This window comes from Camelus bactrianus, chromosome 11 (assembly GCF_048773025.1).
Source record: "Camelus bactrianus isolate YW-2024 breed Bactrian camel chromosome 11, ASM4877302v1, whole genome shotgun sequence".
Taxonomy (NCBI): domain Eukaryota; kingdom Metazoa; phylum Chordata; class Mammalia; order Artiodactyla; family Camelidae; genus Camelus; species Camelus bactrianus.
Window position 1 is genome coordinate 57,393,517 of NC_133549.1, and position 27,680 is coordinate 57,421,196.

At 40.2% G+C, this 27,680-nt stretch overlaps 1 protein-coding gene and 1 pseudogene across 4 annotated transcripts in view; both read left to right on the forward strand.

The window, feature by feature from the left end:
• Positions 1-27,680, forward strand: part of BICC1 (BicC family RNA binding protein 1) — a 326,417-nt gene that overhangs the window by 168,472 nt on the left and 130,265 nt on the right. The window lies entirely within an intron of this gene.
• Positions 541-27,677, forward strand: LOC123617677 (5-hydroxytryptamine receptor 3C pseudogene; annotated as a pseudogene).

Here is a 27,680-nt window from a genome sequence, read left to right on the forward strand (position 1 = left end):
TTTGTGGGTATGTTTGGGGCTAAGTAACTTCTTAGAATCTTGATACTGCAAAACTGGGAGGGGTCTTAGAGATTTCCTGGTTTAGCATACAGATGAAGGAAGACCTAGAGAATTTAATTCATCTGTCCAAGTCATGTAACTTCCTAATTCTTGAAGCTGGGGAGGAAACTCAATTCACTGTTCTTTTCATTACACGGACAATTCACATCTTAAAAAAAAATCCATATGTTCTTCCAAGAAAAAATTAAAATCTCACGTCCTTATTTCTTGTTAATGGTAAAACACAGTAAATTATTGTTACTTAAAACAGATCAAAGCAGTAAGAGTCAGTGCTGTCATGCTCCCTACCCTCCCACACCACCTGGAAAGATACCTTGGAAGCTCTTCAGGAGCACGTGTCTCTGGTGGGGTCTGGGAAGCTGGTTTTTTTAAAACTTGAATGTTCCGAGAGGTGATTACAATGGACATTCCTTTATACTGTCGTCTCCTTATCCCTTCTTCCCTTTCCTGATTCATGCCATGTCCTCATTCTGAATCAAGCAGTGGGTGAAACAGATAAAAGATGTCCATGTTACCAAAAAACACTAAACTAGGAGCCATGAGATCTGAGTCCCAGCACAGTCCCAAACTGAAATCTTGGGCAAAGCATTTGGTTGTTGAGACTCAGTCCTCTTGCAAAATGGCGACAGTTCCTTTGTGAGGAGAGAATTGTTGTTAAAATCAGTTGAAAGTGAGCAGTTTCAAATCAGATGAAATCAAAAAGCTTCGAGCAAATGTGAGAGACAATTGGATTCTTCAGAGAGACATCCTCTGCCAGTGCTTGCATCTTTGAGGCCGAGGGCAGCCTGCAGGGCTTTATTGTGTGAGACTTTGTCTTTAATTGCTTGGAGGAAAAAATCACACACATGTCTATAATATTGTTGGTGATCTTCTCAGTTTAGAGTGGAGTGGGGATAGTAGCCTTCATCTGAGGATTCTACTTTCTGGATTCTTATGCTGAGAAAAGATTTCCATTTATTGGTTTTTTTAATTGACATATGTTGATAAGTATTTTTGTATTTTGCAGTAAAAATGTTTGCTTCTTTAACGGTTTTTTTTTTCCCTTTCTTTTTATTTTTTCTTGAGGTGGTGTTGATGGTGTTAAGTTCTTGTGCAGCATGATAGTTTGTCACTTATAGAAATCCTATTACTCCTTTGTTATGAAATGGAGAATTGTCAGGGAATGAATGGTAGGCTGTGGCTGGGTGAGGTTTGCTACCAATGAAGAATTATCAGGGCAAACTCAACTTTCATTTTGGATACAAAAAAATATTTTTGTTCTGCCTGGCAGAAGAGGATAAAAAGAAAATCCAAGCAACTTTTTGATTCAGGAGCTGCCAGTTCTCTCCATGGCTCAAGGACCGTTTGAGGTCTCGGCCACAAGTATTTGCCATCTTGGTTCAGATGTGCACCATCTTCCCTCCTCGTGCGTGCTCTGCTTTCAGCTTGTGGCTTCATGACTCTCTGCTCGGAGTGATGAACGTCTTTTGAAGACTACTCATGAACTCCTCTTTCTCCAGCCCACTGACCTGTTGACAGGGCTAGTGGGAGCCATGTGTCATTACTGTTTGGAAGGCTTTTGTTGAATATGGAATGCAGGGCACTGTTAGGCTTCTGCAGGGATGTGATAAGACAGTAGATTCTGTTGGTTGCTCACCATAAGGGGAGGCATGTAATTGAGGATCAGTACAGGTTTGAATACTGTACCTGACGATTACATTGGTACAGGCATGGTGGACTAGTGCTGTGGGGGTTAGGGGGAGCCACTTAAATAGGACCGTAAGGTGAAGAAGACCGGAAAGTTTGGGCAGATATGAGATAGGAAGATAAAGGGGCAAATATGAGGAAATGGGAGTGAGGAATCTTGCTAGCAACTAGTAAAATGGAGAAGAACATGAAAGAATGAAGGATGATGTCAAAGTTTCTAAGGCGTAAAGAACAGACATAGTAGCGTCTAGCAGGAGAGCTGTTTTAGAGTCATGGTGGAGACAGTAGAGTGTAGCAGAGAGATCAGGGCAGGAAATAGTGACTTATTTGGAATCACTTGCATTATTCTAGAAATGGAGAGGTGATTCATGTAAAATTGCCCATAAGCTAGTTTTCTTATCCATCTTCTTAACATTATGGAAAATAGCAGTTGTATTTTATGGTAAATAAGTATGTTTTTTTTTTTTCTCTTAAGATTTGGAATAAAAAGAAGCCGGCTAGAAGATATCCAGTAGGAGGTGTGGGCATATGTGTATTCTTTTTGAAATGTGGGTCTGGGTTTGGAATCACTCCAGCTGCAGCTAAAGGAAGAAAGCTTCGTTTCTTCGGCTCTTGCCTGCTCTTCTCTCTCCCTGTCTCAGGCTCCTCTCCCCTAACTCTCCTGCCCTCACTTTGGTCTCAGTGCTACTGAGATGTACGCCAGTGCCTCACTGCCACATGTGCATCAATACGTGGTTACCCAGAGTTCACAGACTTGAAAGTTCCTTCTTCTGAAGAGCCACGTGTGTCACATCAGCCTGCCCAGTGGTTTTGTGGCATGGTGGTAACGAGAAAGGAGGTCCAAGGCTACTGAACCCAGCTTATTAATAGTTATTGGGAAAAGAGCATTGGATGAGGTGAAAGAAGGGGGAGGTAATCCCAGCGCTGGATGTCTTTTCTAGGTCTCTGGTTCCTTTTTCATTATGAGAGGCTCAGAACCATCTGGTCTCTAAAGCTCTGACACTGTTTTTTTCGTACCCAGATCCATGCCCATACCATAAGCATTCCCAATAAATCAAAACAGAGTGTAGTAGCCACTCATAGAGCATATTTGTTCTTCATGTGAGATTATGTAGCACTCTTGCATTTGCCAAGGCTTTTATTTTCCTACGCTCCCCAGAAGGATAGTGTAGTCGGAAGGTCTTCAGCTGTTCAAGTAGTCTTGATAAGCAAGCCTGCCATTGAAATGAATCCAGGTTAATCTTCTCAGGAACCATGTGGTCCTGATAAATGGGGTCAGGTACAAAAAAAGGGATTCAGGGTTTGCCCTGGGCCTCATTACTAGCTCTTGTTAACTGCATTTTGGACAGAAATGGTAATTTCTCATTAAGCGTAAGAAAGCATTATCTTTAGTACTCCCTTTACTGGCAGAAGCAAAATATAGTGAATTAAGCAATATAAGTGTCTCAGAAAGGGTTGGATGAGAAAAAGAATTGAATCCACAGCATAGTTTCTGTTCTAGATTCACATCATATGCCCTACATTTGTTTAGGGGAGACATTCCTTGCAGACTCTTTTCTGTTTGGTACTAAAGGTGTTGGTTTTATAGGAAGAAACAAAAGTGATGGCAGAGCCATTATACCAAAATGTTTACCTGTAAACAGGTGGGGCTATTGTGAATTGTAATAAGTAGTCTTTATTCATATTGAGAAAGCTGAATTGTGGTTTTTTCACATGTGAAATTTTAAGGTGTTTTTAAGTCATTGGATTTTAAAGAAATTAACAAACTACCCCTCTCTCCATTTCGTGAGTTTTTAATTCCAGAGACCAAGAAAATTTACATATGCAGCTTATAGACATTTACTAAATCTTAAGATGGTTGTAGGGATCACGGAATAAAGTTACTCAGTACATATTTGTTGATAGAATGAGTGAAATGATGAATTTACTCATTAAAATGATTTTTTTGAGTTTTTTAGTGTGTGCTAGGTACCGTGTTGGGCATTAGGAATACAATGGTGAATAATTTAGATTTAAGTTCTGCCATTATGGAGCTAACAGAAATTTTACTAAAGGATACAGACAAAATATAAGAAAATAAGCAAATAAAATAATTATGGATTATAATACATCTATGAAAGAAACATGCAAGGTGCTGAAATGGAGGAAGGCTAGGACAAACACATCAAGTAAAAAACTCAATTTTTAAAAACAAAGTAATTTCAGGGGACAGCTAAATTTTAATCATTTGCTTTGAATAGACAGAAAGCTTTTTTAAGTATTTACTTCAGCTTTCAAAAGCAAGTCTTTACCCTCCCACTTACTCTAACACATTTAAGAAATCTTACCCATTAAGAATGTAATTGTATTTTCTTTCAGTTGTCTTGATTGGAATTCTTTTACAGTTCTTCCCAAACAGTGATACATTCCTTAGAGCTAAGCCTCAGCAGGAATAATGAAGCATCTCATTTGATGTATTATTCCATTACCTATGATGTCAAGACGGTTGGTAAATAATTTCTTTTTATAGAGCAATCAGAGTGGAGGGGGAAGGGGAGAAAGAAGGATTTCACCCCCAATCTCAACAGTCTGGTCCCTAGGAAGTGATTTAGGGAGGCTCTGGCATGTGACGACTGCTATTCATTATCTGCTCTCTGTTGGACAGACTTGGGGTTTTGTTTGCCTTTTAAATCAGGGCAACACTTGGATTGTGGTTTTGCTGTCGTGCCCTTTCTTCATGTGGGAATTTTTCTAGGGCTTGTTGCAAACTCCGAGGCAGATGTTTGTCTTCCTGAGGTTAGGGGATGATTTGGCGCCATCTAGGTTGATTTCTGTGCTTTTCCTGAAAGAACATTTGCTCAGTAGTTTCAGGCAGTCACGGCAGCTGAAAGGAAGTGGGAGGGTGGTACCTTCGTGCCCCGAGCTAGTCAAGTATCTGTTAGCCTCAATTAATCATTTGTAATTTTAAGTTCTAATGATGGAGTGAAACTTATCACTCATATTTTAGGAAACCAATAGCTTTTATACTTTCTAATGAAAGATGAATTGGCCAACTGGTTAATAACATGGTTAGTCAGAGAAAAACTCACTTTAAGGGATTCTTTGGTTTTTGTTATTTTGGTGAAATACACATACCACAAAATTGATCATTTTAACACGTTTAAGTGTGCAGTTCAGTGGCATTAAGTCCATTCACATTTTAGTAGTACTTAAACTCTTGCTATGAAATAGCAGCCCATCTGAACTGATATTTTAACCTTAAGATAGTCACATGTTTACAGGGAAAAGAAACTTAAATTGAATCACAGATCCAAAATATTCTGCTGGGAAGATAAAATTGGAACTGTAATTGCTTTACAGTAACTGGAATAGCCAGAGTTCTTAGAGGCCAGCTTTGTGCATTTCAGTGAACGGTGTCTAGTCACTCTGGAGCAGGCAGTTAGAATTATTAAATAGTTGATCGATGCTGAGTGCCTCAAAAGAAGCTCAAGGAGTTGTCTGCATTTGTGAGGGTAAGATGCCCTGCACTTCAGGAGTGAGTGACAATAAACTGCAGCTGCTTCTCGTGGCTCTTACTTTGCGTTGTAAAAGGTGCTGGTGGGGGAGGGCAGAGCACAATCCCGTCTAGAGCCCTGTCCATCTTCCTGGAGGTGTTTATTAAGTCTGTGTGTGCTGTGTTCCCATGTGGAGAAGACTGACGCTGGTAGGGCAGAGAAGGAAGTCAGAGAGATGAGTTCTAGGCTGGTGTTATTCCTGGAACTTTGTGGAACTTTTTCTGTAATGAGTTCCTGGTAACTTGAGACATCTGTAAAACCTTGCCGTTTTTTGTGTCTGGGCCATGAAGTCATCACTCCTGTTCCACCGGCCTGGCCCGTCGTCCTCTATGCAGCCAGTGGACTTACAGGAAGGTGTGGTTGACTGCACAACCCATCACTGAATTTGACAGATCAGCAAACAACACATATGCTCCTGAAAACATAGACCATTCATTTCTATTATTCTGAAACCTTAATTGCCTATGAGGTGATATTTACTTATGGGGCTTTTCAACCAGATCTGTCTTCTCTGGGACACCACTAAACGAAATTTTGTGTTGTCTGGCTTTTTCAACTAACCATTACTTAAAGGAAAGCTGAGTTGACTTTCTCAGCTTAAAAACTGGGGAGTTGTAATGCCTGTGGTTGGTTAGCCTCCTGAAGGCTTTGTGACGGTGCCAACCTCGGATCAGGACATGAGCATCCGAGGGAGGGATAATATTCTCGCTTACGTGATGGCCTTGTGCATCCAAAAACATTTGGCTGTATCTAGCAATTTGAAGCACCCTCCTTTGATTACAGAGGTCTTAGTCGTCTTCTTTCTTTGCATCTAATTTTGTCAGGCTTCCCAGATATTTCCTGAAGCAGTTTCCTCCCGAGTCATCAATCACCATCTGTCCATCAGAGAAACCTTTCCATTACCTCCAAACTCGAACTTGGCTGGCCTGGGTTGAACACAGCAATGTTAATATTTTTAGTGTGAATTCCGAATGGCAGAGTGGTCAAGCTTTAAGATCCACTGTGTTACCCCTTGTTCCAAAAAGGGATTTGAAGTGATTTAATAATCTACTAATCTAGTAATTTAATAATCTAATAATTTAGTAACAGACTGAAAGAAATGCAAGAGGAAATTGGTGTGAAGGGAAAATTAAGAATTGGAAAATAATTTGAGGTGAGGAACAGTAAAATTTGTCTACAGCACACACCTCAGAATCAGAGCTTTGCCCCATGGCCAGAGCCAAAAAGGAAGCCTGACCAGTTGTAAGAATCATAAGGTCCAGGAGATTAAAACTGAGTCAGGGACTCAGGAATATCACAGGTTTTATTGCTCCAGGAACCTCAACCTCAGAAGAGTTTGCCTGAATTTTCTGAAGGAGGCACTGCAGTATGTGTCTGGTAGAATATGTTGTCAACAGCAGCCACCTAGCCCGGTGTATGATTGTTCCTTTTCACCTCTCTGTATAGGAAAAATAGAGTTGCTGCTGCGTTTGTGCTAATATGAATGAGAGCAGTTCTACAAAAGTTAGGAATTTAGGGTTCCTGGGATGACTTACACAGCTGTGAAGCAGCCCTCTATTCTCCCAGCTGAGTTAGGTAAGCTATTGCTTGTTTATTTTTCATTGTCACTAGTAACTCTGGCGATAGCACCCCTTACGGCACGCAGCCACCCTTTCCTGTGCCTGTAATGCATCAGACATGGTACTAAGGCACTCACTGCAGGAGAGCTCTCGTAATCCTTGCAGAAGCCCTGTAGCTTTATCCTTATTTTAGGGCAAAGAAATTGGCTCAGAGAATGTGACTGACCCGGCCAGGTTTTCATGGCTGCCTGGTGCTGACTCCATCACCTGAGACCAAGAAGTGGTGCAGAGAAGGCAGTGCAGCTCTTTTGAGCCAAATCTCAAAAGCAGTCCGGGGAGCAGCCTTTTTTCCACATTAGCTTGTGCAGCGCAGACATGGCCCCCACCGGCCGCCGCCGTGCTGGGGCGCCTCTGTTTTCTGTTTAGCCCCGGGTGTGTTGCCCGCGCGCTTTGTGACATTCCACAGCTGGCTCCCCTTAAGACTCAGACGTGGGCATCCAGGGCCACATTAGAGCGACTGGAAAAGCAAGATTAGAACAAGTTCTTTTTTTTTTTTTTTGCTTTGATTTTTAAATATTCTTAAACTTTGAAAATATAATTAAATTTAATTTGGCTAATGTTACCCGGAAGGGCAGAAAGGGGGGAAAAAGTCTTCCACATAAAGATATCTGAGATCTGATAGTCTTTCTGCCATGTCCTCTTGATTAAAAATTTAAGTTAAAAACAATGTGTATATTATCTCTTTCCATCATTTTGACGGTATGGTGTATGCTGAAAAGTATCTTTAATATGGCTGTATATATTTTAAGCTAGAGGCAAGGTTACTTTTAAAGGTCAGTTGTTAATAACATCATTTGTTGAATGGTGTTGTATCCACATTCTAAAAGGTTTAATGTATGTTTAGACAAAGTGTTTGCTTTATATGGACAGATAGGCCCCCCCCCCCAACTGCCCCATTACACACACATCATTTTGGTACCTTAGGTCAAAGTAGAGAAGCTGATGGTAAGTTTTAAAGAGAGAAAAGATATGCAGTTAGAACCATATTGGCATTTTGGCAGGTATTTATTTTTCCAGGGTGAACGTGCTTTCGGAAATTGCCAGTAGTTGCTAGGCAGACTTCAACAAACACAAAGGACATTACCCAAGCGTCCAACCTGGCTGGTTTCTCAATTTAAATTTTGTGATTCTGGCTCACAGAATGTAGTAAACTCTATTACTCTTCAAACTCGGAGTGCAGAATTTTGTCAGCAGTCCCACTGGCATTTGAGGCAGTGATGAAGTTCTCTCCCCAGGAGGCCAGGTGACTGACTTTAAGCAAGGGTGTGCTATCCAAGGTTGTGGGCAAGGTCATATGAACTGCCTCAAGGGTGGAGAGAAACTATATAAAGAAAACAGCTCCCTCTTGCCAGGAGCGGTCGTCTTTTCCTTTGGTGCTTTCCTTTCTGATGACTGGATTTGCCTGCCGAAGATATGCTGGCTTTCTGTATCTTTCTCTTTCTTCTGGCAAATGAACAAAATTTTGTTGTACTCAGTCTTTTACTTAAATAGCTTTTCTAGATGAATTTTGAGCAATGAAACTGAAGAAATACATGCCTTTTCTGCACTAGTGATTAGATGTGAAAAACTTAAAAAAAAAATTACTGGTTAACCATAGGTCTGTCCATTGATTGTGTTTTGTTTTGCACTGACCCCCCCCACCCCAGGCCAAGAACAGTACTATGCTATTTACTATGAGTTAGAAAATGCAGATGAGGTATGAAGGCTCAAAGTTTAAAAGACAACACCTCTTAAATGTGTCCACCATGCTATGGGCAAGATGCTGATAAATATAACTTTTCTTTCTGCTTTCCCAAATAGAGTAAACATGCACATTTGGGATAGTAGTAAGAATGTAAAATAGGAAATTTACCTTTATCTGTAAAAGGATTGAGTGACCCATTGTTTGGGCTGAAATTCTCCACAATACACTAACAGAAGTAGCTTTACCATGCGTTCTGGTGAGGTATGACTGTCATCTGTCCTTCCAAAAAGGCTTCGGGTCTTGCAGGCTGCCTGCGTTATCTGTTTGGATATCATTACATAGAAATGAGGCTACAGCGGTTACTGTAAAGATGGATATCCTTCTGTGTATTGCTCTGACTGCTAATAGCCCTTTTTAGTTAGTCTCATGTGTCTGGAATATTTTGATGGAGGCTTGCATAGTATCTGTGCCTCCTGCACAGAGCCTCTTAGGAAGCTCACAATAGAAATAATGGGAGTAACAATTTTATTTTAGGTCATCTTTTGTGAAAAATGCAACAGGTAACCCTGCAGTTGAGAGACATAAGGTCTCTCTTGCCTTCTTCTGAATTTAATTTTTTTTAAACTAACCACTAAGGAGTTTACATGCTGGATACAACAGAAGATGTTTCTTTTTGTAAGTTTATACTCCATTTGGAAAAAGACCTTTTTCTTTTTGGTAAAAAATGCTTTATACTCACTGAAAGAAAAAAAAAAAAAGCAGAATTGCTGAGCAGAAACTAAAGAACAGCCAAATTCCTCCCTGAAGATAACATACAAATTTTGGAAGCATCTCTCTGCTCAACTTCCCATCATAATTTTGCCTATTAATTTTTATTTAATTGTCACTTACTCTCTCAACTAGTCTATATTCTGTTTCTTCTAGTCATCAACTTTTCTTGTTCGTAACTATGGATTTGAACGTCCTGTTTGGTGATCATGGAATCACTTAATTTTCCCATAATAATATGAAAATATTTTACTAGAAAACTAGCATTAAACATTGAAAATTTATCTATAGGAACCATTGAAAAGAGAGGATGTTAAATTTCTGCTGCAAGAAATTTAGTGTATAAAGCATTGAAATTAGGTTGTCTTAGGAAATAGCAGGAATGTCAGAATCTCTCTGCTGCTTTAGAGTATCAGAAATCCTTGGCTTTTAGCTTAATTCAGAAATTTGAAAGAACTTACAGATAATTCATGAGTTTAGGAAGTATTTTAACGTCATAAAATACTAGTTATCTGGAATCCAGAGGAATGAATCATAGTGGTTATAGTATCAAAGACTGAAGGAGTGGTTTTCCCAAGGTGATTTTCCACACTCCTGAAAACCATCATCTGCACAATAACCTGTGTCTTTTGGCTTGTCAGCACTTTGGAAACCTAAGACTTTTCCAAGTCACAAAACCCTCTTTGGCTCTTCACAACTCCTTTTCTGTCTTGTTGATGGGATATAAAGAGCTATCCTTCACCATTGCAAGAATGTGTGCTTAAGGGATTTGGGGAGTGCTTTCTCAAAAAAAAAAAAAAAAAAGAAAGAAAGAAAGAAAGAAAGTGTGTAATCATGGGAGAGAAGCATAGCACAGCCCTGCAAATGTGAAACCAGGTGAAATTTTCTCCAGCCACCTTTGGTCCTTCGCTTGGTCTCGAACTACAGAGAAAAGTTGACAAGCATTGCCGTGATTGACTGTTACTGTGAGTGTTGTAAACTTTTCGGAGGACACACTGTGTTCAGCAGTGTATTTTCCAGAAATCACGACATTTTTTCCCACCCCAGCTTCAGGACACGCTGAGTACTTCGTCAACTTGATCTAGTGTTTTCATGCCTTATTTGAATTTGGAAAGGTTTTCAGAAATAAACATGACATAACCAACTATAAAAAAAAAAAACAAACCAAAAAGAATCCCCGAAGATTTTGCTTGTTCAGCAAGCCACCAGGCCATCCCAGTGAGCGGTGTCACCGCTTTTGATGGAGACCTTTCACAGTAGAACATGGCTGAAGTCATCATCTGCTGCAGGAGCACGTGGTACTTGGAAGTTTTAGATGCTCACAACATATAAAAATATTCCAGCAACTCTCCTCTCTGAGCTGTGGTCTCGTACACATCCCAGTGCACGTGGAGTCTGAACTGGTACTGATCCTTCAACATTTTCTTGTGCTCACCCGTTTTAAATGCCATTTCCTTCTGCCCTTTTTCAGAGAAGCCTTTGCGTCTAAACTATAAATGGTTTTTATCAGACACAGAATTTTATTCCATGTTGTGTACTGCACTCCTGTGTGATAACCACTCTGCTGTGACTTAGTTTATTACTGTGGAGATGTCCTATGATTTTAAAGGCCGTAGTAGAGCAATGCCATGTTTAGCCTCATTCTCTGAATCAGTCAGTCTCACTCTGTCTCACACCCACACACACACCCACACCCACCATCCTGTATCTTTAACTGCCAGAGCGCTGAGGCACAGAATGGCTCTCTGTTGTTGGAAATCCTCTCCACTGCCTAAGCATAAAGCTCCTTGGTCCTTCTGCCTCTCCTCCTGATCATGTTGACTTCTGACCACTTTGCTTCTCTTTCCTCTTAGCTTTTCTTGTTTTCTTGGTAGTTCCACTACACAAGATTTGCGCAGGACCTTGTCCTGTTACCTCATGATTGGCACCGAGGACACTGAGTGGAGGGCCGTGTGTCCCTGGCATTCTGAAGAGAGCTTCAGAAGAACTGCCAACCCTGGAATCCGTGCAGCTCTTCACACTTCCTAAGAGGTGGCAGAAGCTGCTGTAAGAACAGTAGCCGCTACTACAAGCCACCCCTCTTCCCTGCAAACCCCCTTCCCAGTAAGAAGATGGAAGTGGGAGGAAAGAGGTGGAGAGTCGTTGGTGATATGGGGCTCGTCCCCATGAAGAGGTGAGAAGGTGATCTCTTGGGAGAAAGGACTTCGCAAGGAAATCTCAAAGACTGGACGTGTCTGCAAGAGGAGGCGGGCCACTGTTTTATTACCTGCTGGTGCAGATGTGCTGATGTGCCCCAATGCCCATGTGAGATTTGAAAAGAGGACTGGGCGGAAATTCTCCTGTAGTTCACTGTGGGTCCAGTAGATACCACTGAAGATAACTTGACTGGAGAGCTGTCTTTCTGGTTACTCACCGCTAGTGAGTGGAGCTCAGCATCTAGAGACCACTGGGTGTTCTGCTGGTGTCAGAGGATAAGGACACGTGGAGGCTGTTGGTTTTCTCATGTCAGGGAAGTGTGCAGTGGAACCAAGGATGCTTCTCAAAGCCTCATACAGATTCCCCACAAGAGAGCCACACCCGCAGACCTTCCCTGCTGAGCCTGTCAGCCGCTGGTTAGCATTAGCCAGGGAAGCACTGGAAAGCAGTGGAGAAAAGATTGCTGATGCAGCCAGAGAAGTAAGGAGGCATTTTTCTTCCATTCCATCTTCCCCTTAATAGCTGATCTTCACTGGCATGTGCTGTCGGCTTTAATGTGTTAACTCATCTAATCCTCCCAACCACCCCAGACCATAGTTTCTAATACTGTTCATAGTTTAGATACATAGGAAACCAAGGCACAGAGAGATTTAGTACCTGGAATTTGGATCCAGGTGGTCCAGCTCCCAAGGACATGCTGTAACCACCATATTGTGTTGTCACACCATCCGAAATCAAAAGAAGTGATTTTCAGTATTTTGACTGTAACCAGCAGTAAGCAGTACATTCTACACCCTGACCCAGTACATATCTACATAAAAATAAATGATAAAAGTTTAATGAAATAACATTTACATGTAATACAACCTGATCTTTTCCTATTCTTTTCTCTTCTGTTAAAAAAAAAAAATGCTAGTTCCCACCTACTTCATGGATGCTCTGGAGCTTGGAAGAGATTTGAAGGGAGGAAAGGTCAGTGCCCCCTCCCCAGTGTGCCTTCTCTCTGTGTTGCTCTCTCCTCTTCTGTCCCTTCTCCCATGCCGCCCTGAGTTTCCTGAGCTGTAAATCCAGCTGGTCATGGCGCATGGGGTTAGCAGAATCGGTTATGAGGGTGGGGTACTGCACTGAACTGGACTGAGTTTCTAATACTGAAAGTGACCAGAAATGTGTGTATGGATGCTTAGCTTCATGAGAAGAGATGGGGAAGAGGGGTCCAGCGAGCCCTGTTGAAAGTAGTGACAGCAGGGTTCATGGTACTGTCCCCTGCCAGTCGATTTCTTTGTGAGCTGGTGATATCAGCCTTTGACTAAATGACTCTGTGAGGGGCTGCAGTCTGACTGAGATGGCCTGTCCTCTGTGGGTCTTGCCTGCCATCCATGGAACATAGGCTACACTCTTCTTACTCACAGCTGAAGTGGAGCTGTTAGGTTTCTCATTTCAGACCTCAAGCTATTTGGTATTACTAGCCCAGAGCTGATTTTTATCGAAATGGCTTATTTTGCTAGTTCAGACTTACTTATTACTGCATTTATTACTTATTGCATGTCATAGTCATTCATTCCTCCTTGGTGTATAGTTTATTTTCAGTAAAACTCAGCCTGTTTATATCCTTTTAATAAGCTTTCAAAGTCAACCTGGAGCTCCTTTGTTAAAAATAAGTCAAGAAGAAAAAAATGTCTCAGTAGGAGAAGATGAAACCAATGGCAGTGAGTCTTGAGAAATTTATAAGAAGGACAAATGTTAATGGCAAAACTTCTGATAGAGTTCATTGAATCACGCTTTCTAGAGACCAAAAAATTACTAGGCTCCTCCTTCACCCCACTCCCAACTTCCAGATTACTTTTGTTGGCGATGAGGAATGCCTGCCTTGAACACTTTCCAGGCTGAAGTGATCGTGACCAGGCTCTGAGCTTTGTGACCTTAATCGCCCATTTGTCTGGGAGTTGGAGTGAAGCCAACTTCTCAAAGGGAGATTTTGGCCTTTTTTGCCTGTACTTCAGTGCTTGCATGTACTTCTGCGGCCCAGTGAGGTGGGCTGTCTCTTCTTTATTTGGCACTAGGCCATCATCCTGTATTGAGAGACTGTGAGCAGAGAAGACCCAGCACATGCCAGTATTGTGGAGGACACTCACCACATCACAGACTGGACCCTATGGGGAACCTCCAGGGAAATTGCTTACAGATCTTTTTTTTCCCCCAATTCTAATTTTTTATTGAAGTGTAGTTGATTTCTGATGTTAGTTTCAGAGGTACAGCAAAGCGATTCAGTTATACATATACATACATATTTTTTCAGATTCTTTCCATTACAGCTCATTATGAGAACTTGAATAGAGTTCCCTGTGCTATTCAGCTTGTTCTTATGGTTTATCTATTTTATATATAGTAATGTGTATCTATTAATCTCAAACTCCTAATCTACCCCTCCCTCCACTTTCCCCTGCTGGTAACCTCAGTTTGTTTCTATGTCCATGAGTCTATTTCTGGTTTGTAAATAAAATTTGTATTTTTTTTTTTTTAGATTCCACATATAAGTGACATGTGATATTTGTCTTTTTCTGACTTACTTCACTTAATACGATAATCTCTAGGTCCATCCATGTTGCTGCAAATGGCATTATTTCATTCTTTTTTTGTGGCTGAGTAATATTCCAGTAATATTCTTCTTCTGTGGTGTATATATATATATATATACACACATCACATCGTCTTTATCCATTCATCTGTTGGTGGACATTTAGGTTGGTAGCATGTCTTGAGTATTTGTAAATAGTGCTGCTTTCAATATTGGGATGCATGTGTCTTTTCAAATTATAGTTTTATCAGGATATATACCCAGGAATGGGATTGCTGGGTCATACGGTAACTGCTTTTAGTTTTTTGAAGAACCTCCATAGTGTTCTCCATAGTGGCTTCACCAATTTACAGAGTTTACAGATCTTAATACCAGCTTACAGACCTTAATTCCAGCAACTCTGTGCTTTTGCCTTGAAAAATGGAGCTTACTTTTTAGCTTTATGGACCATGTTGAATACTATACAAATGTGGTTTCTCTTTTTGCTGGAGGGAAGCAGGAGTCAGATTTGCAGCCCAAGGAAGTGACCATTCAAGCCCGTGTGGTGTGAAATTCTCTGCTCCAATCCTTCCCTTGGCTTTATTCTTCTCCCATTCTAATTTTCCTTCTGGGATTCTCTTGATTCTTCATACAATGCTTTTGTCTCATACATGCTTTTTAAGACACCTCCAGTCCTCATGGTGAATTATGTACATCCAGAGTGCTGTTGCCACATAAGTGTAACGTGTGTTCTTAAAGCTTTAGCCTCATTCATCTACTGCCTTAAGTAGTGGTTGTGGTTGAAAAATATGTTAAGACTCCAAATTCATAGTGGGAGAATGAGACCACAGCTTCTCTACAGACCTTGAAATCTTGTTCCAGGTTTGGCAAGGGTAGATATGATTAAGATAAAAGTGAATTTTTCTTCAGATAATAGGATGAAGATGATTGAAAGGTCATGTTAATTACTCAGAGTTACCTAGGAGATTTTAAGGAACCATCCAGAGGGCCGTCCCAAACTGAGTAAAGAATTTGGACAGAAAGCATATTAAGAATTCTTACTCAACAGTTCAGAAGGTGGAATGTGAGGTGTTGATACTGAGAAGCAAGAGAACTCTTAAGCAGCTGCACTGCTTTGAGAAGCTGCTTTCCCTTTTTCAAATTAGTCATCCCCTCTGTAAAGTGAAGAAACTAGGCAAAGTGAACATAACAATCTTTCCAGCTCTAAAGCTCTGTGATTTTCCAAAGGCAACTGAAATAGAACCTTGAAAAGAGAGTTTACCATCACTACTTGTTGTGAGTAGAAACTTGGAAGTCTTGGGATTCGGGGCCCTTAGTGGTGGTGGAATTAACCTTCATCCACAGACCTGCACTGCAGCCTCTTGGCTGAATGATTGGCCTCCAGACCCAGAATACAAGTGTTTTTCTGACAATTTGCAGTATAGCAAATGAAAGTAACTGTGTGTACACACATGTATGCAGGTGTGATGATAGTCGTTACCAGGAAGGTTACCAATTCACAGTCATGTTCTCAGTGAGTTTTGATATGCCCATTGTGGGTGTTCAGTGTTTACTGTTCTGACTTGAATTTCACAGCATTACCCATTTAAAACAGTCAGTTATAGAGAGGTGCCAAGATGGCAGAGTAGAGAGACTCACAGCTCACTCTCTCCCACAAATACACGAAGAATTACATCTACAAACCGACTGAATCACACAGGACACTTACTGAACTCTGGTGGAGTGTCTCTTGTTTCAAAATACACAAGGATTCTCACAAAATCTGATAAACAACAAGTTTATACTGTATAGCACAGGAAACTGTTCAATATCTTATAGTAACTTGTGGTGAAAAAGAATATGAAAATGGATATATGTATGTTCATGTATGACAGAGGCATTGTGCTGTACACCAGAAATTGACAAAACATTGTGAACAGACTATACCTCAATAAAAATATATACATACACAAAAAAACCCTGGTCAATTATATAATGCCTTGTTACTTTACCTTAGAATGAATTTTTAAACATTTTATAGAGACATAACATTTTAAAGTTGGAAGGGACCTTAAAATCTACCTTGTTAAGCATTTTAGTTTTGTGAGTTTGGGGACAAGGGTATTTAATATTGCCTGGCTGGATGTAGCTTGCTTTTATTTGTTTTACAGAACTCTTAAACATAGTCTACACATTTGGTAGAAGAAAACAAGCACTTTGCCTAGCATGTAGTTGGAGCTTAGTTTTTTCTTCCTTTCCTCAAATGATTGTCTGCTGTTAGTGGAAGACTTCATAATTTGCATGTGTACACGTGGAGGCTGAGCTGAGGTCTCCTTGACGGCCTGGTGTATATATGCACTGGAACGTTTTGGCCATGGCAGTAAAGACTTTAACCACTAATACAAGAGACAAACAGGGAACAGATTAGTAGACTAGCCACACAGTAGCACATAGTTACTGCCTTAGAGCTAATTGTTGAGTGCTTTTAATGTGATTGCAACATTGTATTTAAAAAGCTAGTTATTCTCTACAATGTGTATATTTAGCCAGGGTGAATGAATTTTGATGGTTTGTGCTGCTGATTGGTAGCTGCCAAATTTCACAAAAGAAAATGCATTTTCAGTGAGGAGGAGCAGACACAGATACCGCCCTGAGCTTGGCCAAGTAACCAGAAATAGTTTGGGGATTCATGGAGTTGTCTCCAAAATTCCAGGGATATTGCATCATCTTCCTGGGTCTGGTTTGTTTTCGGTTCTTTTTGAAACTGAGCCCCACTGGTGGCACAAATGCTCCATAAATCACACCCATACTAAGATTGTGCACACCAGAGGCATTTGCGGAAATTTAAAGCCCCCGTCGTAAGCATCAGACTGGACAGGTCTCTTCTGAAGTATGGCTTTAGGTCTGTGAAAACAGCATTTCTTCAAGGTTTGAACTCAGAATAGTTGAGCATGAAAAACTGCTGAAGTCTAACCTTCATTTGCCATCTGTTCAATCCACAGTCCTGTTTGAATCAGGGTACTGTGTATCCTTTACCCAGTATTACTGCCGCTGCCTTGTTCCACTCCAGCAAGTACATGTTTAGCCTGTACGGATTTTGACTTCAGTAAGGAGACATAGTTTTTTAAATCACAGAAGTTCTAGTAAGTTTGGTCTTGCAGAATTTTCATGCCTTAATTTTTATTTTTATTCCTTAAAATATTCGCAATACTTTATTTCCGAGGATTCTGTAGGCAAATAATGTTTGTATTAGTTTGTATCCGTATTTGAGATCAAATTCAGTAATTGTTTCGTGATGCTAATAAGCATCTGAGAGATTAAAGACTTACTTTCCCATCACTATTAATATTTTACTTACGTTTTCTTAGTGCTGTCTCTGCTAGCAGTATTGACTTTGTCAGTTGTGTTAGAACTATTTAAAAATATTTTTCAATATATGGATTATGTTCTGCATGTAGACATGTAAGATTATGTTAAATATGATCATTTCAGCAGTAGTGTCAACCATGTACTGAGCAGTTACTGTGCATCACGGAGTGCCAAGTTGGTGGGTTTTCCTAAAAGCATTAAATATTGGTCTTTGATTCCACTCCCCATCCCCAAAGATTTGATTGGTCGAAGGGACAGCCTGGAGTATTGGGATTTTTAACAACCTCCCCAGGGGATTCTTTATTAATAGGTAAGTTTCTCTTTTAAATAATTTTAGATCTCCACAAATGTTGCCAAGGCCTCTTGCACTCCTGTCACCCAGATTCCCAAGTGTTAACATTTTCAATGAGTTTTCTCCCCTTTTTATTAATCTATGTAATATTAAATAATGAAATAAGGTTCCATCAACCCCAAATACTAAATGCTATGGAGTGTACCTCCCCCAAAGAAGAACACTCTCCTGCGTGCACTTATATTTACAATGACCACTCTAGTCTTCTTCCCCCTTCACCTCCATTCTTCCTGCCCCATTTGCTTGGGTGTCAGTGTCATCATGTTGGGGGTGGGGCAGAGTAAGGCAAAGGAAAGTAAGGGAAGGAATTGGAAGAAACTGTCTATTAGCTGTCAGGAAATTAGCATTATACAAAACCATCATACGGTCCACACACTTCATTCAGATTTCACCAAATGCCCCAGCAATGCCTGTCTTTCCCTTTCTAGTCCAGAACTGTACGTATGAGCCTATGTTGAATTTAGTTGCATGTCTATCTGTCGTCTTCAGATGGAACACATTCCTTTGTCCCTTGCTTGTTTTTCACATTCTTGAGAGACGATTCCTTCTGTAGGGAAACCCTCAGCCGGGACCACTCAGTGTTCTCCCCTGACAGGACTCAGGCTGTGCATTCTTGGCAGGGGTGATGCCATGCCCTTCAGAGTGCATCACGTCACAAAAATACTCCGTTGATCTGTCCTGCCACTGGTGATGTTAACTGTGATCACCTGATGAGGCTGGTGAATGCTGACTTCTCCACTGTGAAGTCACCATCATCCCCTTTGTATTTAGATTTTATGAGATGTTCCCAGATTGTGCCGATATCCTGTTCTTCATCAGTCTCCACCCATAAGCCCTTGAGTTCATTAATGGTCCTTCCTTTTCAGGCCTCCCCCTCCCCTGAGAGATGCCGAATGGTGACTATTTATTTTAATTTTCCCATCTACATTTGTTAGTTGACATTCTGTAAGGGCTTTCTTTTCTTCTCTGTTCATCAGTTTATTTATTTACTTGTTTATATCAGTATGGATTAATAATTCTCATTTTATTCCATGGATTGTAATCTGATAATTTCATTATTTCGATAGTCAGATTGCCCCAGATTTGAGCTCTTTCCCATCGACTCTTGTGTTCTTCTGACAAATTCCCATCAATATTCTCTGCCCCTGTCCTGACCCTTGTTCTTTTGAGGAGAATCATGATCTGGGTACCAGTGGTGTCATTACTTCTAGGCCCTCCCAGCAGGCAGAACTAGGAAATAATACATAAAAGGGGAAAAAATTCAGTAAAATATTAACATTTAGGAATCTGGGTGACAGGAGTGCAAGAGTTCTTGGCAACATTTTTGGAGACCCAGAATACTCACGTGTATATCTGTGACTATTTCTGTATCTTCCTCTGTTTGTATAACTTAAAAAAAAATGGGTTTATTCTGATCAATTTGTAATTCAATTCCTCAGTATTCTTTCAATTTGTAATTCAATTCCTCAGTATTCTTTCTAGCCTTCCTTCTCCAGAAGTTGAGAAAACTGGCTTTCATTATCCGCAGTGTATTAATCTTATGCCCAATTAATTAAGTCTGCTAATGTAACCAATATTGCAACTATTCAGGAATTCTCTTTTCTGCCATCTTTGTGCTCCCCCGTTCCCCTCTCTCCCTGGCTGTCCGCGCACGATTCCCCCACCCCTCCCATCGTGGCCACACTTCTTTGGATTTCAGCATCTTCATGCCGGGAGGGAAGAGAAGGGGATGTAAAGAGAGAAGTCTCCCCTCCACCCACTGGTGATTAATTGTACTGCCAAGATTGAAAATCACTGTATTTAACGTGTTACGTACATTAGGTCTGATTTAAATATTTCAAAACATATATTTCTTTCTCATGAAGATTTGAGAAGATATATCTTTTTAGCAGCTTAGCTTTTTATAATTAGTCCATTTCTCCCGTAAATGGAGTCGAGAGCAATTCTTATAAATTGGGAGGCTCTAGCAGGGTATTGATAGCTGGATTTTACTCTAATGCTTTTAATTTCCTTCGTGGTAGTAGGATATGCGTGATCTGGTATACTGGTAGCAGCCTGCTTCTGGCGGTGTTTTTAAGTGGGGAGATTCTTTTCTTTATATTTGTGGCTTTAAAGGGGCTCGAGTCCTGAGCTTGGATTTTTCTGATTTTTCTTTTGGTCTCTGCAGTTCTCTCATGCCTCTGCTTCTGCTTCTTCACTCACCTCGGGAGCACTGACATCAAGATGGTCCTACGTCTTCTCTCCCTGGAGTTTAGAAATGGCATTTGAAAGCAGTAGCACATCCCCTAAACTAACCCCTGTCTGTCCCTTTTAGGAAATCTGGAGGGAGAAGTGGTTGCGAGCCAGTGGTCTAGACGATAAAAATCAAAGCCCCCAACCTGATTGGAGTCAAAAGAATCCTAGGAGTGATCTAAAGTGAAATGCGTTGCTGTGTGATTCATGATGATCTAAGACTTTGCATCTGTTTTTCATTTTCTGAAGATTGTTAAGTTGGTTGCTATTATCGACAGTGTTTAGGTTTAAACAATTAAAATTGAGGTGTAGAGTTACCTCTGTATGCTGTTGTCAGATTTTGCTTATTTGTTGGCACATGTTCATTCTGCAAAGGTTCTATGGCACAAGTTTACTTTAGATAATCTCTTACATAGTGGAAAATATCTGAAGTCGGTTGGAGGATAACAGAGTACTTGATGTAAAATTTCACTTTTACTTGAAAAATTGGATTAAGTATTATTGAATTTATACTAATTTCAAATCTGATACAGTTTGGATTTTAAAAATATGAAACTTGTAGTATTCATTTGACTAAAGGTTAAATTTCATAACTGAGATTTGATCCAGTTTTAAAAGATCAAGAAGTCAAGAAAGGAAAAGCATAAAAATTAGAGTGTAGTTTGAGAAGAAAATTGGGAAAAATAGAGAACTGTATTTTTAACTTCGAGAACTTCCGTATTTTGGAATTTTCAAAAATGGCTATGAATGGGGGATACACGGTTGTATCTCTTACGTTCTGAATTCCTGCTCGCTGTGTTTTCACGGTGATGACGTCTGTGTGAGACTCATAGCATCACGCAGTTCTGTCATCTCAGCATGTGTGTGGAGTGACACCTGTCATCTCATGTACCTGAAGGAAGCATCAGGGACTGTGGAATTAGTAGTCCATACAGGCCGAGATATTGTTGACACAGTTCATGGAAATATTCTACTAGAAGCATATAAATGTCCCAAAGGCTTGTAAAAAAAAATTAAGATAGTGTTAAAGCAAAAGAAAAAAGAAAAAAAAATTTTTTCTAAAGTTATCTCTGTAAATTATGCCACCTAAAATAGCTTCTTCAGCAAAAAGATACTCCATTTAATTTTTCTCATTCTGGAAAGTATATTTTTTATAGGGATATTCCATTTTAAAAATGCCTGAATGAAATGAACCTTTTAAGAAGGATTTTCGTATGTTTTCCAGTAAGGATAAAGAAGGAAGTTCAATATAAGACTTTTAACTAAAACTGGGAATAGTTTTGTTGTCCTTCAGTTCTTACATTAGAAATACAAAACCAGACATCAGCTAAGTCGCCATAGCAATCATCTCTGTTTTTGAGATGAATAACAGATTTCAGTCTGAATTTTTGGCAAATTCTTGAAAAGTGAAAAAAAAGTTCACCAAAAACATCAGGTGTTTTGACTAGAAATTCAGTCATTGATTATTTTGCATTATAACTAGAAAGTGTGACATGACCACTGATGACATTCACAGCTTTCTCACTTGGGTTCTTATCCGTGGGAACATAGGAAAGAACTATTTTGTTGGTTAGACTGCAGTTTCATATGGTTCATGGTAATAAATATATTGTAAATCATCATGATAAAACAAAGAAGAGTTTGTAATGATCTGTTAAGAAGATGGAAAAAAAAAAAAAAAGAGTTCTGCCTGATGACCTTGTCAGCCTGTGGAAGACTTGTACTAAATGAATTTGATTGCATTTGTTCTCATCTGCTACTTTTCCAAATATTCAGACTCTTGCAACTGCAGTTGCACAGTGTCTAGAGTGGTGCTGGCTACGTCGCAGGTTCTCAGTCAGTGTTTGTTGAATAAATAACGTGCATAATATTTTTATCTGTAAGTTGGTTTTGAAAATTCAGTTAAAAGAGCCGTTTCCTTCCCCTCAGCTTCCACACCTTCCTGCCACAGATCTGTTTCTCCCCCTCCAGTTTGGCCTTTTCCAGGATGTCATTTATGTAGCATCATGCAGTATTTAATCTTTGGCATCTTCTTTTGCTTAATAATAATCTTTCGAGATGCATCTGGGTTTCTGGGTATATCAGTAGTTTATTGTTTCTGTTCTTAGGAGAAGGAGAAATCTGTGGTGTAGATTTACTACTTTTTTGTTGTTGTTCACTCACCAGTTCAGAGGCATTTGAATTGTTTACATTGTATGGCCGTTATACATGAAGGTTCTGTAGAATTCACAGATTGGTCTCTGTGTGGCCATACATTTTTATGTCTCTTGGGTAAGTGCCTTTGATTGGAGTTGCTGGCTCATAATGGTAAGTGTGTGTTTCACTTTGTCAGAAACTGCCAAATTGTTTTGTAAAGTGGCTCTACCATTTTGGATTCCCACCAGCAGCGTGTGAGCATTTCAGTTGTTTCACATCCTTTCCAGCGCTTGGTACTGTCCACCTTTCTAATGTCGGCCCTTCTGGTGGATACCTTAGTTAATTTCTCATTGTGGATTTATTTACATTTTTCTGATGACCAGTGTTGCTGAGCAGGTTTTCATGTGCTATTATTGGCCATTTCTATGGAATCTTTTGTTCAGTGTCTGTTCCACATTTTGCTAATTTTTCATTGGGGCTGTTTATTGAGGAGTAAGAGTTCTGGATGCAGGTCCTTTGTTGGGTGTATGTTTTGTCAGTATTTTTCCAGTTTGTGCCTTTGTTCTACATTTCAAGCATTTTCATTTTACTCTTTCTATATAGTTTTCATCTCTAGTAAACTCACCCCCTCCATATGTACACGGTGATCATTTTTGCAGTCAGATCCTTATCATAGTTGTTACTGTTTTAAATGTCCTGTCTGATGCTTAAAATCTGGGCCATCTTGGGGTCTGGTTCTGTTGACTATGTCATTTGTTAACAATCATGAAAAAATATAGAATAAAATGGAAATCTTGAATACTCTTATTTTTAGGAAGTAGTTTTAATTTCTCTGTTCTAGATTTTTTTTCCTTTAAAAATCAGATGTGTTACCAAATATCACAACTTTTGGGGTAGAGGTGCTGCTCCTTTTACTACCTTCTTGTGGAACAGGTGAAGAAGAGTGAAACTGGATAAAGGCAAGGAAGACAGGGGAGAGGTGGAAGGGAAGAAGGGGGTGTGGGCATCCATCATCAGTTCCTAAAAGGCCAAATTCACCTTTTAATGTAACTGAAATGTTTAGTTGAGTCTTTATTTTGCGAATGAGAGAATAGAGTGTCAGAGGTGACTGGTATTTATAAGATCAATATGTAAGATTTATTGCTACTTAATGGCGAAGCCAGGACTGAAAGATGCTCCTGATTCAAAGCTCCATGGTGCTAAACAAGATCTTTGATCTCTCTAAACTTCCTTGTCAAGTGTCGAAGGAGGAGCATGCCTGCTTTATAAGGCTGTATGGATGAGGTGGAGATCGTGTGTGTGTGTGTTTACGAAGTGTTGATGTATACCAGGTGCTTGGTAAACGTTTCTTTCCTTGGTTTCATCTTGGCTTACTGTAAATTACTTTTTTTGTGGACATACTAAATAGAAAGTTGGTAGTAAATGCAGAATTAAATCTTTTATGATCCTTCGTTTTTTTTCCCCCCAACAAAATGCACAGGGTCAGACTGAAAGTAAGACTTCTTTTGGAAGATTCCCTGAATCATTTCAGCTTCAGAAAATAGAAGTTTTATATCATCTTTAGATGCTCTGATTTCAGTCAGTGCATATTATTGCCTTGGGTCAGGTATGCCAATTTATACAAAAAAGCAGTTTTGAAGACTTTTCCTTGCCTTTTCTTCTGTGAATTCCTCTTGTTGTGAGCTTTTGATCTTCACTGAATGACCTTGGAAAAGAAAGGGAAAAGATCAATAAAGTGTAAATCTTAAACTTTCCCGTCAATTTTTTTTCCCACATGAATTCACAGCATTCTGAATCTCACCTAAGGTCTGACCCTCATTGAAGAAAACCTCAAAAATTTTCTTTGGCACAACAGCCTGCATCCTAGGAATCATTTCTGAGCTTTGCACTACTTTGTTTGCCCTTTTAACGAACACACATTCCAAGGATTGCATTAGTTTAAATGGATGGTGTGTGTAACTCGAAGTTCTCTTACTTGGGAAAACTCAGTTTTATTAGTGACATTGAGTTCTTGTGTTTGTTTACTACATTTATAGAAAGCGCTTTGCTTTGGGCCAGTTACAGTATGCAAACCAGAGCCCATCAACTTGTAAAACAAGATTTCTTTTCCTTCTCTAAAACTGGTGGGTGTACCTAGTTCAATAATTTTTCTGATCAGACCAAAGAAGAATTTAAAAACTGAGGACTTGGGACCAGCCTTGTGTTCACGTAGCTATTTCTTTTTTCTTTAACAGTAGGGTTCCAAGAAGAGATAGTGTCTAGATGTTTACTTGAGGGATTAATAAACCTTTCTTTTGGAGTTTAAAAGGATTGTAAAAAGTTTTATACAGTAAAAGTCCAAGCTGATAGCGTGAGCAGTTAGGAAAGCTATTTGTCTTAGAATATTCACCAGACTATATGTTAAAAACTTCACTGCTGACAGTGAGCAATAAATCATAGTTTCCTAAGCCGTGTTTATGAATATGTAATTAAAATACTTCTGCTACTAAGTGAAAACTCTTTTCTTGTGTAGTATCTACAGTAGTGCTTGCCACGTAGTAAGCTCTCTGTAAGGATTGGTTGAGTGAGAGTAGATATTGAGCCTTTTAATTTGTTACTGGTTTTGAAAATACAGTTTAGTTAAATTTTTTACTTAAAAGGATTATTTGAGCTTAGGGCTCAAGGTGTGGCCTGTGGTCTGTTCAAGTCAACATTCTCGCTTAAGTGTCCAGAGAAGAACCAAGGTGCAGAAGATGGAAAGAGGTTGGCTCCGTGGGGAAGGACTCTTCCTCTGCCTCATTCTCTACCTGCTGCTCCAAGAAAGAGAGACACTTTCGTTATTAGTGACTTAGGTCTTGACCAGCATGGGATAGATCCTGTGGTCCAGCAGTGTTTGACAGAAATGCTTCCATCCATACATCAGCCACAGCATTCCCACTCATGTCAGCATCTCCTTCACATGATGACATCGTTCCTGTGGCTAAATAGGATCTAGTACAACCCGTTGATGAGGTGGAACCCAGAGGAATGTGGGGGTGTCAGGAAGTGCAGCATGGCAGCTGAGAACCTGTGGCTTCCAGATACCTTCACTGAGGAGTTTGTGGATGTGGATCAGGTGCCTGCAAGTCTCAGGGCTTGTGTCAACAGTGAAGGTCCATCAGATACGATAAGCCACTATGGGTGGTCAGCATCTGAAACCTGGACATCTTCTATTTCCCCATTGATGAACAGAGCTTCACACTCACCTTTGGCGCTTTCATCTAAACCAGTGGCCGTCAGGCACAGGTCCAGCTTCTACATGATGAACCTTCTGGTAAACCGGTGGCTTTCTGCTTGTCATCAGTGCCTTCAGTTTCTAAGTGCTGGCAGAAGGTGAGAGTCGTGCCCCATTCCAGATGATACTTCTGCAGGACCACGTTATCTTTCTACCCATGATGAATGACTTATTCCTGGCCACTGGCACCCCCTCATCAGTGTCTGCTTGGCCCTGTTTATCTCTGATGGTGCAGGTCAGCTTGCTGGAGACCGTGTTCATCACCTGCTTGTTGTACCTGGCCCCCACCTATGCCTTGGGGGGCCACTCTCTGTTTCTATGTTGCACCAGCCCAAGGAAATGCTGCCCCACTGCATACCAGGAGGGAAACAAGGGTCTAGGTCTCACCCCCGGCCATCTACCTGCCCTGAAGGTGCCAGGGACCAGAGAGACAGAGTTAAATGGATGCCTTGCATCAACAAGGGCCGCTAGGAACGTGAGACTCAGAAGCAACACTTGGTAGACCTGTGGGTGCTGTTCAGCCACACAGTAGACACTCTGTCTGCTCTTCCACCTCTACCTGCCCTTCTTGGCCTCCTCAGTCAGCACCGTCATTATTCTCCAGAACACCTCGGCCGACGCCCATGTGCAAACTCCAGTCCACAGCTTCTCTTGCCCCTGAAGACCAGTCAGGCTCTCATGCCCGTCCAGGTCCCAGCCCCACAGCCCTGGCAACCACCTTGTTTTTAACTCACAAATTCCTGCTGTACTTCTTTGGTTGAATTATCCCCAGTAAACTCCTTTGCAGGGGGAAAAAGGGGGACAATTTGACTTTATTTTTTGAAGATACATTTTTGGTAGAATTTAAGCCCTTAATAATTTTATAGTTGCTAATGTTTTTTTGTGAAGAAAGATCTAGGAGTTTTAAGTAAAACGCTTGTGTTTGATAGTGTACATTGAGAATATAAACAGTATTCCTAGGGAAACTTAAAAAATACGTTAATAAGTAACATAATGTGACATTCAGTATGCCAGTAGTAGTTACATACTTGTTAAATAGGTCCAATGTATGAAACTAAGAAAATAGTATCCCTCAAAATGTTACATAATTCAGAGTGACCATTATTTTCCCTATATTAGCTGGAACTTTCCCCATTTTCCTCCTGAATTATTGTTTCATTGCTTAAAGTGCATTAAAATATTTCTGTTTGACTCTTTTTCTGCAAAGTACATATTTTGGGCCCTTGATGATTTCAAGCAGCATAAAATTAGTTTTCTTTGGTGACTGAACTGGTTACAAATGCCTTAGTAGTAAACATTCATGGATTCACAATAAAAGGGAAGAGGTGAAGGGAAGGAGGGAGGGAGGGGTGCGCTTGTCTGTAATACTGTGAAGTTACAGGTAATGCTTTTAAAGAAATGTGGTTTGGTTACTTAAGGCTTTTCTACCATTTTATTATAAAAAATACAAAAAATTTCAAAGGATGATGCAAGGGCTACCATATACCCACTACCTACATTCTGTAACTACTTTTTCCATACTTCCTTCATCACATGTGGATCCATCTGTCCATCTTTCTGTTTATTCGTCCATCCATTTTACTTTTTGATGCATTTCCAATGGATGTGCAGACATCAGCACACTTCAGCCCTTCACTGTGCATACCAGCAACTGGCATTTGATACGTATTCCTAGTGTTTTGTTGCTGTTAAATTTTGAGTAAGTGTAGCATTCAATATGTTTTGACAAACATACACATCCCAGTAACCCCAAGTCTTAGGAAGATATAGACTATGACTTGAAGTTTCCTCCTACCCCTTCCCCCAAACTCCCTTGAGTCTCCTATCCCACCCACTGTGACAGCCACTCTGAGTTTTTTTTTTTTTAATCAATAACCTTTTTTGTTCTAGAATATTACATAAATTGAGATCTACCATATGTACTGTATGGTGTAAGACTCACTGAGCATAATGTTCTTGGGGTTTCATCCATATTGTCACGTATATCAGTAATTCGTTCATCTTTATTAATGAGTTGTATTACACTGTATGGAACCCACCAGAGTTTATTTCCTTGTTTATGGACACTGGCTGCTTCCCGTTTTTGATTATTATGAACAAAGCTGCTGAGAACAAGTCATTTACTTGCTGGGTATTTCCATTTGATTAACTCGGGGACTTGAAAATTAGTGTGCTCAAAATTGAGCTCACCTGAATGTGTCTCTTCTCCGTGAGTCCCTGTGTCAGTGAGTGGCACCA